This window comes from Dipodomys spectabilis, unplaced genomic scaffold, assembly GCF_019054845.1.
Source record: "Dipodomys spectabilis isolate Male_0828 unplaced genomic scaffold, ASM1905484v1 ptg000349l, whole genome shotgun sequence".
NCBI classification, from domain to species: domain Eukaryota; kingdom Metazoa; phylum Chordata; class Mammalia; order Rodentia; family Heteromyidae; genus Dipodomys; species Dipodomys spectabilis.
The window spans coordinates 1,513,129-1,522,859 of record NW_024871026.1 but is presented as its reverse complement, the minus strand read 5'-3'; the positions used below and the strand labels follow the sequence as shown (position 1 = coordinate 1,522,859).

At 34.9% G+C, this 9,731-nt stretch overlaps 1 non-coding gene across 1 annotated transcript; it reads left to right on the top strand.

Moving 5' to 3' along the window:
• The first annotated feature begins 1,252 nt into the window (after positions 1–1,252).
• LOC122095410 lies at positions 1,253–1,359 on the top strand. Its single transcript, XR_006145121.1, has one exon. It is a non-coding gene; the product is annotated as a U6 spliceosomal RNA (small nuclear RNA).
• Positions 1,360–9,731: the final 8,372 nt, after the last annotated feature.

Here is a 9,731-nt window from a genome sequence, read left to right as displayed (position 1 = left end):
GATGACTTTTTAAAATATACTTTCTCAGGAACTGGGAAGGGGGTTCAGTGGTAGAGTGCTTGCCTAGAATGAATGAGGCCCTGGATTTGATTCCTCAGTACCACATCAGTAGAAAAAGACAAAGGTGGTCCTGTGGCTCAAGTGGTAGCACTAGCCTTGAGCTGAAGAGCTAAGGGAAAGCACCCAGGCCCAACAGTTCAAGCCCCACGACCAACAAAAACAAAATCAAAAAACAAAAAAACACTATCTCTCACTTTTGTGTCCTCAACTCTGTAATACGGCTGCTTCAGCCTAGGGCTAAGATTTTAGCTGTGGACACTTAACACTCCTGATTCAGACTCTACTTGAGAAAAATTTTAATGAATATTTTGTTCTTAATTTTGCTCTTTGTAAATTCATATGCACCTATAAAACATGGTGTGGCCATCCCAGTAACATTCTCAAAGTACCTCCTAATGACGACTTACAAAAACTTGTATTATATTACAACAAGGAAAACAATGCTACAATAAACAAAACCAATCATTAAATATTAATGATTAATAAATGAAAAATGAAACAATTACCAGTGTTTCCAGTATTTGAAGTATACTACATATTAGGTTTTACTATTTTTTCATAGTTTCAGAGTTTTATAGGCTATGAGTAGTCTTTAAAGTTTCCCATTAAGATTATTATTTATGGCTCATATCATCTGTATATGGCTTATATCATCATTTGTTCCTCGCTAACCTATAAAGTAAGGAAGCCCTAAAGTTTTAACAGAAACTGTGGAATTAACAAAGTCTTAACTCTTCACTCTGCTTCTTTACACAAAGACTTTGCAAATTCTCATTAGTAAAATTTCTATAAACTCTGAAATGTACACACTTAGTAGTATATGCTGCTACAATAAATCTTAAATACTTTATGGAAAAGTTTTATGACCTGTCATACAGTCTTAATTTTAGCATATATATAAGCAAATTCCCAAAACATTAAAACTTTTAACAAACCTTAACACTTGCTTCAATGTTCATTATGAGAGGTGCCTTGTATAGAATAATTGAATTCCTCCTCTTACACATCCCTTGAACAACAAATATCTGGAATTATGTTGTTTGTGACATGTCAATCTTGATTTATTCATAAATGTGTGCTTATATAAGAAATACATGGTTCTAAAATTTCACAACAATTCTTTAGAACTTACTTTCTGTTGAATTGTTTAGTTTAAGAAAATCAATTACACTTTATATATGAAAAATGTTCTGTGCTCAATTCGCCAACACATACACTAAAATTGAAATGATACAGAGAAGATTACCATGGACCCTGTGCAAGGATGACAAGCAAACTCATGAGGTGTTCCATATTTTTACAACAGACGCTGGAGTGGATGTGGCCAGAAGGGAACCCTACTGCATTCGAACACTACTGCATTCTTGGATGGGAGTGTAAACTTGTTCAGCCACTTTGGACAGCAGTATGAAGGTTCCTCACAAGATTCCACATAGCGCTCCCCTATGACCCAACAATACTTCTTCAGGGCATTTACCCAAATGATCACAAACAAGACCATACTAAAACTACCAGCACTACTATATTTATTGCAGCATTATTTACCATAGCTAAAATATGGAACCAACATCGATACCTCTCAGTACATGAATGGATCAAGAAAATGTTATAGATAGATAAATAGATAGATAGATTGATTGATTTCCATTGTGTGTGTGTGTGTGTGTGTGTGTGTGTGTGTGTGTGTGTGTGTGTGTGTGTGTGAATAGGAATTCTATACCTCCATCTGAAAGAATGTCATTGCCCAATTTGTTAGGAAATGGAAAGGCTTGGAAAAATTATATTAGTGAAGTAAGCCAAGTCCAAAGAAACATAGGTCCCATGGTTTCCCTTATTTGCAATAAATAATATATGTCTGGGATAAGCAGAAAAGGTCAAAAGCTATGTGCATATGACCAGATAAGATGATGTTAAATGAAATGACCCCCAAAGTAAGTACACAAGTGTGGTTTTTTCTTGCATGCTGTTATTTCAAACGTATTTATAATGTACGATGTGTTTTATTGTTTCTTTATATGTTCCTCGCCCACAGTATAACCTCTGTTTTCACTGTATTTGATTTTGGTGCACCTGAATCTTGTATATACACTTAGCTAATTGGGGAGGGGAAAGAAGAAACAAAATGGTTAACTAGGAATACTGGTCGACCCATTGTGACAATGAGATGCACAAGACACTATGTTGAAAGTTGAACTTTACAATTTAGGTGGGGTTGGGGGGGATGAAGGGGAGTGTACTTGTAGAGGTGCGAGGGAAGGGATGGTGGGGGAAAAAAACACAAAGGAGGTAGTAACAATGCCTGAGAGGAAATGGACTCATTAACTTGCTCATGTAACTGAAACCCCTCTGTACGGTATTTTAACAATAAAATACATATAAAAATGTTCTGAGATGGAAGAGTTTATTTCCCCTGTTATACCCATATAATATCATTAACTAAGAAATTAATGCAAAACACTGACGTGAATAAGTGTGTGAGTGTGTGTGTATATGTGTGTGCCTGAATGTTGGCGTGCTCAGAGTTTGAACTTAGGGCTTTAAGGTCTTGCTAGGCCTTTCCCCTCTAGTTTGGTGAGCTAGTATATTAGCTACATCTCAGTTCATGCTCTTTTCTAGTTCATTAAAATTTTTGAAAAATAATCTCATGATTTTTTGCTCTGATTGGTTTCCAAATGTTATCCACAGACCTCAGCCTTCTGAGTACATATCCTGAGTAGTCAGGATTACAAGGGTGACCAACCAGCACAAAGCTTTCAGAAACATATTAAATGTAGAAGAAAATTTACATCATGGTGCCTGTTTTATCATCTACATTTAAAGCATTTTGGAGTGATTATATGTGAATTTATTTCGTTTTTGGATTCTTAAAAGACAGTAAGTGATGAAATTTAAAAATTTTAGTACTGTTTAAAAAGGAAACTGGAAATGTGGAATAGAAGAAATTTGGCTCTCTTTGGACCTCAATTTATAAGCTCATCTCTGTGCATGATAACCCAATGTCACCAACACAGTCTGTGTTGAAGACAAAATGTGGCAGAAAACAAACACCCTTGGCAACAATTGCTATGGTATTATTTCTTGGACAATATGTATATTGAATTGAGTGTGTAAGAGAATGGAGAGATTTTACTTACCTTTTTTGTATTGCTGAAAGACTTGTGGAAACTTTGACTGATTTCCTTCCTCATTGTGTGTCTTTGGACCATGCACTTAGTGCCTTTAATTACAATTTTTCCCAACATTATAATGGTAATAACATTAGCATTACAGCAAATATCATCTTAAGAATTAAGAGGCATGACACTGGTGAAATACTTAAGTTTCTATGAATAAGCTTTGAGTTTGGTCAGCAATTTTTTAATACTAAATATAATTCCATATGTATTACAGAAACCATTACATGTAGAGAGAACCCAGAACTAATGTTATCAATTGACTGTGATCTGCTTTCAAGGAAGCCAGGTGGATAACTTCTCATGCTGTAATTCAAACTTGTTATCTTGTCTTGAGAGTGTAAAAATATCAGGGACAGAATAATGAAGAAATGTTGTGCACTGAGCTGAAGCCCATATGAAAATGTGCAAAACTGATAAAACGTAAACTTATCTGAGCAGTATATTGTGTTTTACATCATTTAAGTTAAATTGCAAAGATAGAGAGACCTAGAAGAATGAATTCTCCTTTTGATACCCTATCATAGGGACTTAGAAGGATGAACTTATCTCATTCTTGGAGAAGCATCATCGGATGAGAGGAACAGTGTTTTTTGTGTTTGCTTCCTTCCATTTATTCTTCAGTTTGAAATCTGAACTACTTGAAACTGAAGGAAACCAAGGGAAATCAGACATGCAGGCTTTGGAAAGAGCAATAAACATAAAATAAAATAAATATAGCCTTGTAAAAGGTCAAACTAAATTGAGTTTTATAGTCTCAAGTGTAAACAGAAAATGATCTAAGCAATATCATGTATTGAAATTTTTAAAATGTGAGGAGATGCTTAATTTTTTCTTTTACTACTATCTTGAATTAATTATTGATTTTGTATAGAGAGCTTAAAGATGAGATTAACAAGTAACATGAATAAAAATGGACAAAAGTTCTGAATAGGCCTGTTTTCCAAAAAGCCCTGAAAATCACAGTGGGTTTACAAAGTTGTATTTAATGCCATTTCGATGCTGGCTTAGTGAACAGAAGTCATTAGAGAAATGCAATTCAAAATTACTATGATACTATTTCATAACTATTATAACTCTTATCAAAAAAACTCAAAAGAACCAGGTGTGGTGGTAAAGGTTTGTAATTCCAAGCATTTAGGAGGTTGGACTAAGAGGATTTGAGTCTAAAGCCAGTCTGGGTTACTTCACCTATTAGAAACATGCACTTTCATAAAACTCAAAAGGTAATAATGTGGGTGAGAGTATGGAGAAAAGAAAATTCTCTACACTCTTGGTCAAAATACAGGCTCGTATTCTCGTTGTAGAAAGTAGTATGCATTTTCTAAAAAAATGCAAAGTTGAAATATCATCTTGACTCACCAATCATGTGATTGCTTCTCTCTGGGTAACTCATAAATATATTTGTAGTTCATTGTTATTCACATTATGCACAACAGCAGCCAAGATATACTTCGAAGTTAAGTTCAAATCCACACAATTAAAGCAACTCTGGTACATGCACAAATACATGTTCTGTTTCATCCTTAAAATAGCAAGATACTTCTCCCATGAGCCACAACTTACAATAACCAGAAAGATGTAATCTAAATGAACAAAAATGTTGTCTTCCAATCTTTGTAATACTACACACACGCAAACACACCAACCTCAAACATTAAGAGAGAATTTTTTTTAAAGTAAAGCAAACTGGAATCACTAGGGCATTTAGGTCACAATGTAGAAGATAGTAGATATGCAGGATGACCAAGTACAGAGTTGTAATGTACAAGATGAGGTTACAGGGGACTACACTGGCCTTACAAAGGAATGAAGCTAAATAAGTAGGAGTTGTTCTTCCGAATGAAGCTAAATAAGTAGGAGTTGTTCTTCCGAGTAGGGTTTGCTCTTTAAGTTGTTCTTCCTTCAGTAATGGATGAGATTAATGTAATTCTTTAAATATACTTGCCTGTTTGCAGAAATAATATCAAACAATATAGCAGTAATATTCTATGCTCAACATAGAACAAAATGTCAAATTAAAGTACATGAGATTATTCTTGATAAAAACTAATTATTAAAAATAAGGGAAAACCTGAGACCTATGTTTCTTTAAGTCTGGCTTACTTCACTTAATATGATTTTTTCCAAGATCTTCCATTTCCTTACAAATGAGGTGGTATCATTCTTTCTGATGGAAGCATAGTATTCCACGTGCATGTGTAAGTGTGTGTGTATGAGAGAGTGACATTTTCTTTATTCATCTACTGAGGGGCATCTGGGTTGATATCATATCTTAGCTATGGTAAATAATACTGTGATAAACACAATTGTGCTGGTAGCTTTAGTGTGGCCTTGTTTGTTGTCACGTGGGTAAATGCCCAGAAGTGGGATTAGTGGGTAATAGGGAAGCATTATTGTGTACATCAAGGATAATCTTAGTAGATGAGCAGAATAGCTCACTACCTATTTACATATGATCTTATAAGGTGATTCCAAGTGAAATGAACTCAAAGACATGTTTTTGTTGTTGTAGTTCTTAATGTAGTTTGTGATTTCTTTTTATCTTTTGTGTTTTCCCCACCAATGTTTATCCCCTGTAGTCACTGTATTTGATTTTGATACCCTGGTTATTGTAAATATGTTGATCTGAAATAGGAAAGGGAGAGGTAAATAAACAAAATAGTGAGACAAAGGACAAAGGGGGAACCTATGCAAACGAGATAGTCACAATATTTTGGAAATAATCTTGAGGGATGTTAGGAAGGAAGAGGGAGTAACATGGGGGAAGTGGTAACAAGTTAGAAAAAAATGAATTCACTAACTTACTTATGTAAATCTAACCCCTCTGTACATTAACTTGATAATAAAATTTAAATAAAAAATAAAATACATGAGAGCAGCAATACAGGAGTTGAGAGTGGGGAAAATATTGTACTATACAGAGAAAAGTAGAACAGCTGTGGAGTACAGTAATTTCACTGTAACATAGGAAGTGATAAACTAGCATACACCTTTTCACCCTCATGTCAGTCACTAAACAGGGAAAACAAAATGCAAACAGAGTAAAACAATAGAGATAAAATAGAAAAATAAACAATTAAGGTGAAGAGATGATTTGGACCAAGAATAACAAATGACACAGGAAGCAAATAAGCTGGTAAGTTTAAAAAATATTACCCATAATAGTATTTTTTTACATCACAATTTGTTAGAACTATAATTCAAATCACAGTTTAATAATATATTATTTTAATAATGTTATTATTACTGATTTAATATTGAATGTTTAACATATAATTTTAATTTTAGTAGATATAGAAAAGAAGAAAGTGAAACTAATTTTAATAATATATTTCATGAATTGTAAAATTGAGAAGCATTAGAATTTAAACAAACATATCATTATTTCAATAATAAATCATCATTTCATTTTTGTGAATTAATTTAATAATTCAAAGTTTATTCTCCACTTAGCACTCATCATAACATCAGATAATAAATTATTGCATATGACTATTGGTATTAGGTGAAAAGGCTCAGCACTGTAGTAAAATTCACACCACACATTCTCCAGGCAGTGTATGAGGGTATGACTCCTCTTGTCTAGCTTAAATTGTGGAAATTTGATTACTACATGCATGTTAAATTCCTGTCTAGGAGACATCCATAAAATTATATACATCCATAAAATTATATACAGTATTTCTGATGATGCTTACAGAACATATTCATTAAATTTTTATTTTGTGCCAAATAAATATTTGTAGAGAGACTGAATTTCTGAGTAGATGATGGTGCATGTGTGCCAGATTATACATATTGAGGCTTATTTTATATTTCTGACATTGCTCCTATAGTTGGATTTAATTTTCCATAAGGTGTTAAGTGTATTATATTGGATATATGAAAGTAATGAATGTTTATTACATTAATCCATTGTGACTTGTCTAATCCCAAGTATAAATTATCCATGTGTTTGAAGTAATGATAAAAACAACAGATATAAGCAAGATAAATCTGTCTAATCCCAAGTACAAATTATCCATGTGTTTGAAATAATGAAAATGACAACAAATATAAGCAAGATAAATCAGACTCTAGACAAGTATTTCCACCTTTATTTTGATAGTTGGTCCTCCTTTACACTACAGTATATTCTTGGGAAAATGTGCTCCACGCTGACCACAACTGAAGAATATTATGATTTAATCTATCCTAAGAGAAAAAAGGAAGGCAATCCTTCCTTCCAAAATTCTGCTCCCAGAGATGTGATCTGTTTTATGGTAGTGACTTGAAAATGAACATTTTTCACAGTCAACTTTGAAAAGCCATCTTGATAGACCATTGTTAGAGAGGATTATTCATGGCTTTGCAAGGATGCCAGATTGCCTCATTTTGAAACAATGAAAACAGGAATTTAGTCAGCTGTTTTTGTTTCTTTAGGAGAAAAACCTATTGAGTGTAGGCCAGGGGATCATTGGGACCCAGTGAAGCTACTACCTTGAATAGTAATCCTAGACCTCTAAAAAAAATACTCCAGTAAGCACAGCCTGTCAGAGCTGCTATCACAGCCTACATGAAGTCAGGCAAAAAACAGAAGATGAGAGCCATTTAACTGATAAAAACATATTTTTATGAGTCAGACTGAAATGAGACTCTAGAGAGAGGGTCAGAAATACTGATTAGAGAGATTAAATTTGTCACACAAAGATTGGAAAATAGAATTCCTTGTAGAACAAATAAATCATAGAAAGCCTGTGCATGTAAGAATAGGACAGCAGACCAAATTCCAGAAATGCACATTTTCTTAGAGGACAGCTTAATGAATTATCAATGGAAATCTTTGGATTCTTAAATATTTGACCACATGTGGGAGAAGGCCAATTACTGAAGAGAAAGAAAATGTCATCACTCTGTTAGGATGTTCAATCACGTTACGAAGTAATCAAGCACAGACTTGTAATTTTTCCAAATGAGGGGCTCATTTGATTTGATTTAGTAGTTCTTGATTTATTTGCTAGCAATTCCCATACAATTGATCCAGTCCCACATCTGAGTTGATATTTACTGAAGTATTCCCACATGAAGGAAAAGAGAAAATTTACAAATGTATGATGACATGAATTGAGGGTGAAGTGTTCTAATACTGATATCTGACGTTTAGACACAGGAGAAGAGGTGGATTCTCTTTTTATATAAAAATCCCCCATTTTTTAGCCGGGTGCCAGACCCTCACAGCTGTAATCCTAGCTACTCCGGAAGCTGAGATCTGAGGATTGCTGTTCAAAGACAGCTGGGGCAACAAAGTCCCTGAGACTGTTATCTCCATTGAACCACCAGAAAACCAGAAGTGGCACAGTGGCTCAAGAGGTGGAGAACTCACCTTCAGTTGAAGAGTTTAGGAACAGGTCCCACTCCCATAGTTAAAGACACTTGACCAACAACAACAACAAAAAATCCCCCTTCTCTTGGACTGCCTACATCTTTTCCTAACATTCAACAAAAAGCCCTTTTATCACCCGCTACATTTAAGTCCTAAACTAGCTACTGCCAATAGAATGATTTGGTATCTGATGTCAAAAGTTTCATATTTGCGGAAACAAATAGCAACAGGGTTAACGTTTTTTTCCATTCCTTTAACTCTTGCCCTGGGCCCTGAACATGGTTATGTGGTAGCTTTAATGTGAGCTTGTTTGTTATTTATTGGGTTACTGCCCATGAGGGGAATTAATGGGTCATAGGGGAGATTTATGTTTAGTCTTTTGAGTACTCTCCATACTGCATTACAGAGTGATTGAAAAAGTTTAATTTGGAAAGGAGTTCCGGGAAGATGGCAGAGGAGAAGCTGGAGGCTAAACAAGCTCTCGTATAGAAAGCAGTTTTAGTGTTCCAGTGAACAGTCCTAAGCCAGAGAATCACACCAAGTGTGCCATTACAGGACAGAGAGTTAGGCCACAGAGGGAAAATCCAGGCAAGAAGATAGATTTGAGCACTAGCCAGCAGCTGCTACTGCGGCTGCAGCGGTGGTGAAAACGGCCATAGCTGCCATACCTGCAACACAGAGAGTCCAGGACAAAGGAGTCAGATGTGGCAGGCGAGCAGATTCTACTCAATATCCGCAAGAAGCAATGAGAGCCTGGAATGATGTATGCCATGCCCTAAAGACAAAAACTGTCAAACAAGAGTACTGTACCCAGCTAAACTCTCCTTCATAACTGAAGGCCAAATAAAAACCTTTCATAGCAAAGAAAAATTGAAACAATATATCTCCACCAAACCATCCCTACAAAATATTCTTAAAGATGTCCCACACATAGAAACCAACAAGACCACAATAAAGGCCAAGAAACTGCACCCAAACTGAGAATCCAAGAACCATAGCAAGAACCCAGTACCTCTAGCCCCCACGAAGGTGAATTAAATGGCAGGATCTCCCAAATACTTCTCAGTCCTATCTCTCAATATTAACGGACTTTATCCAATTAAGAGACATATACTGTCTAGTTGAATTAGAAA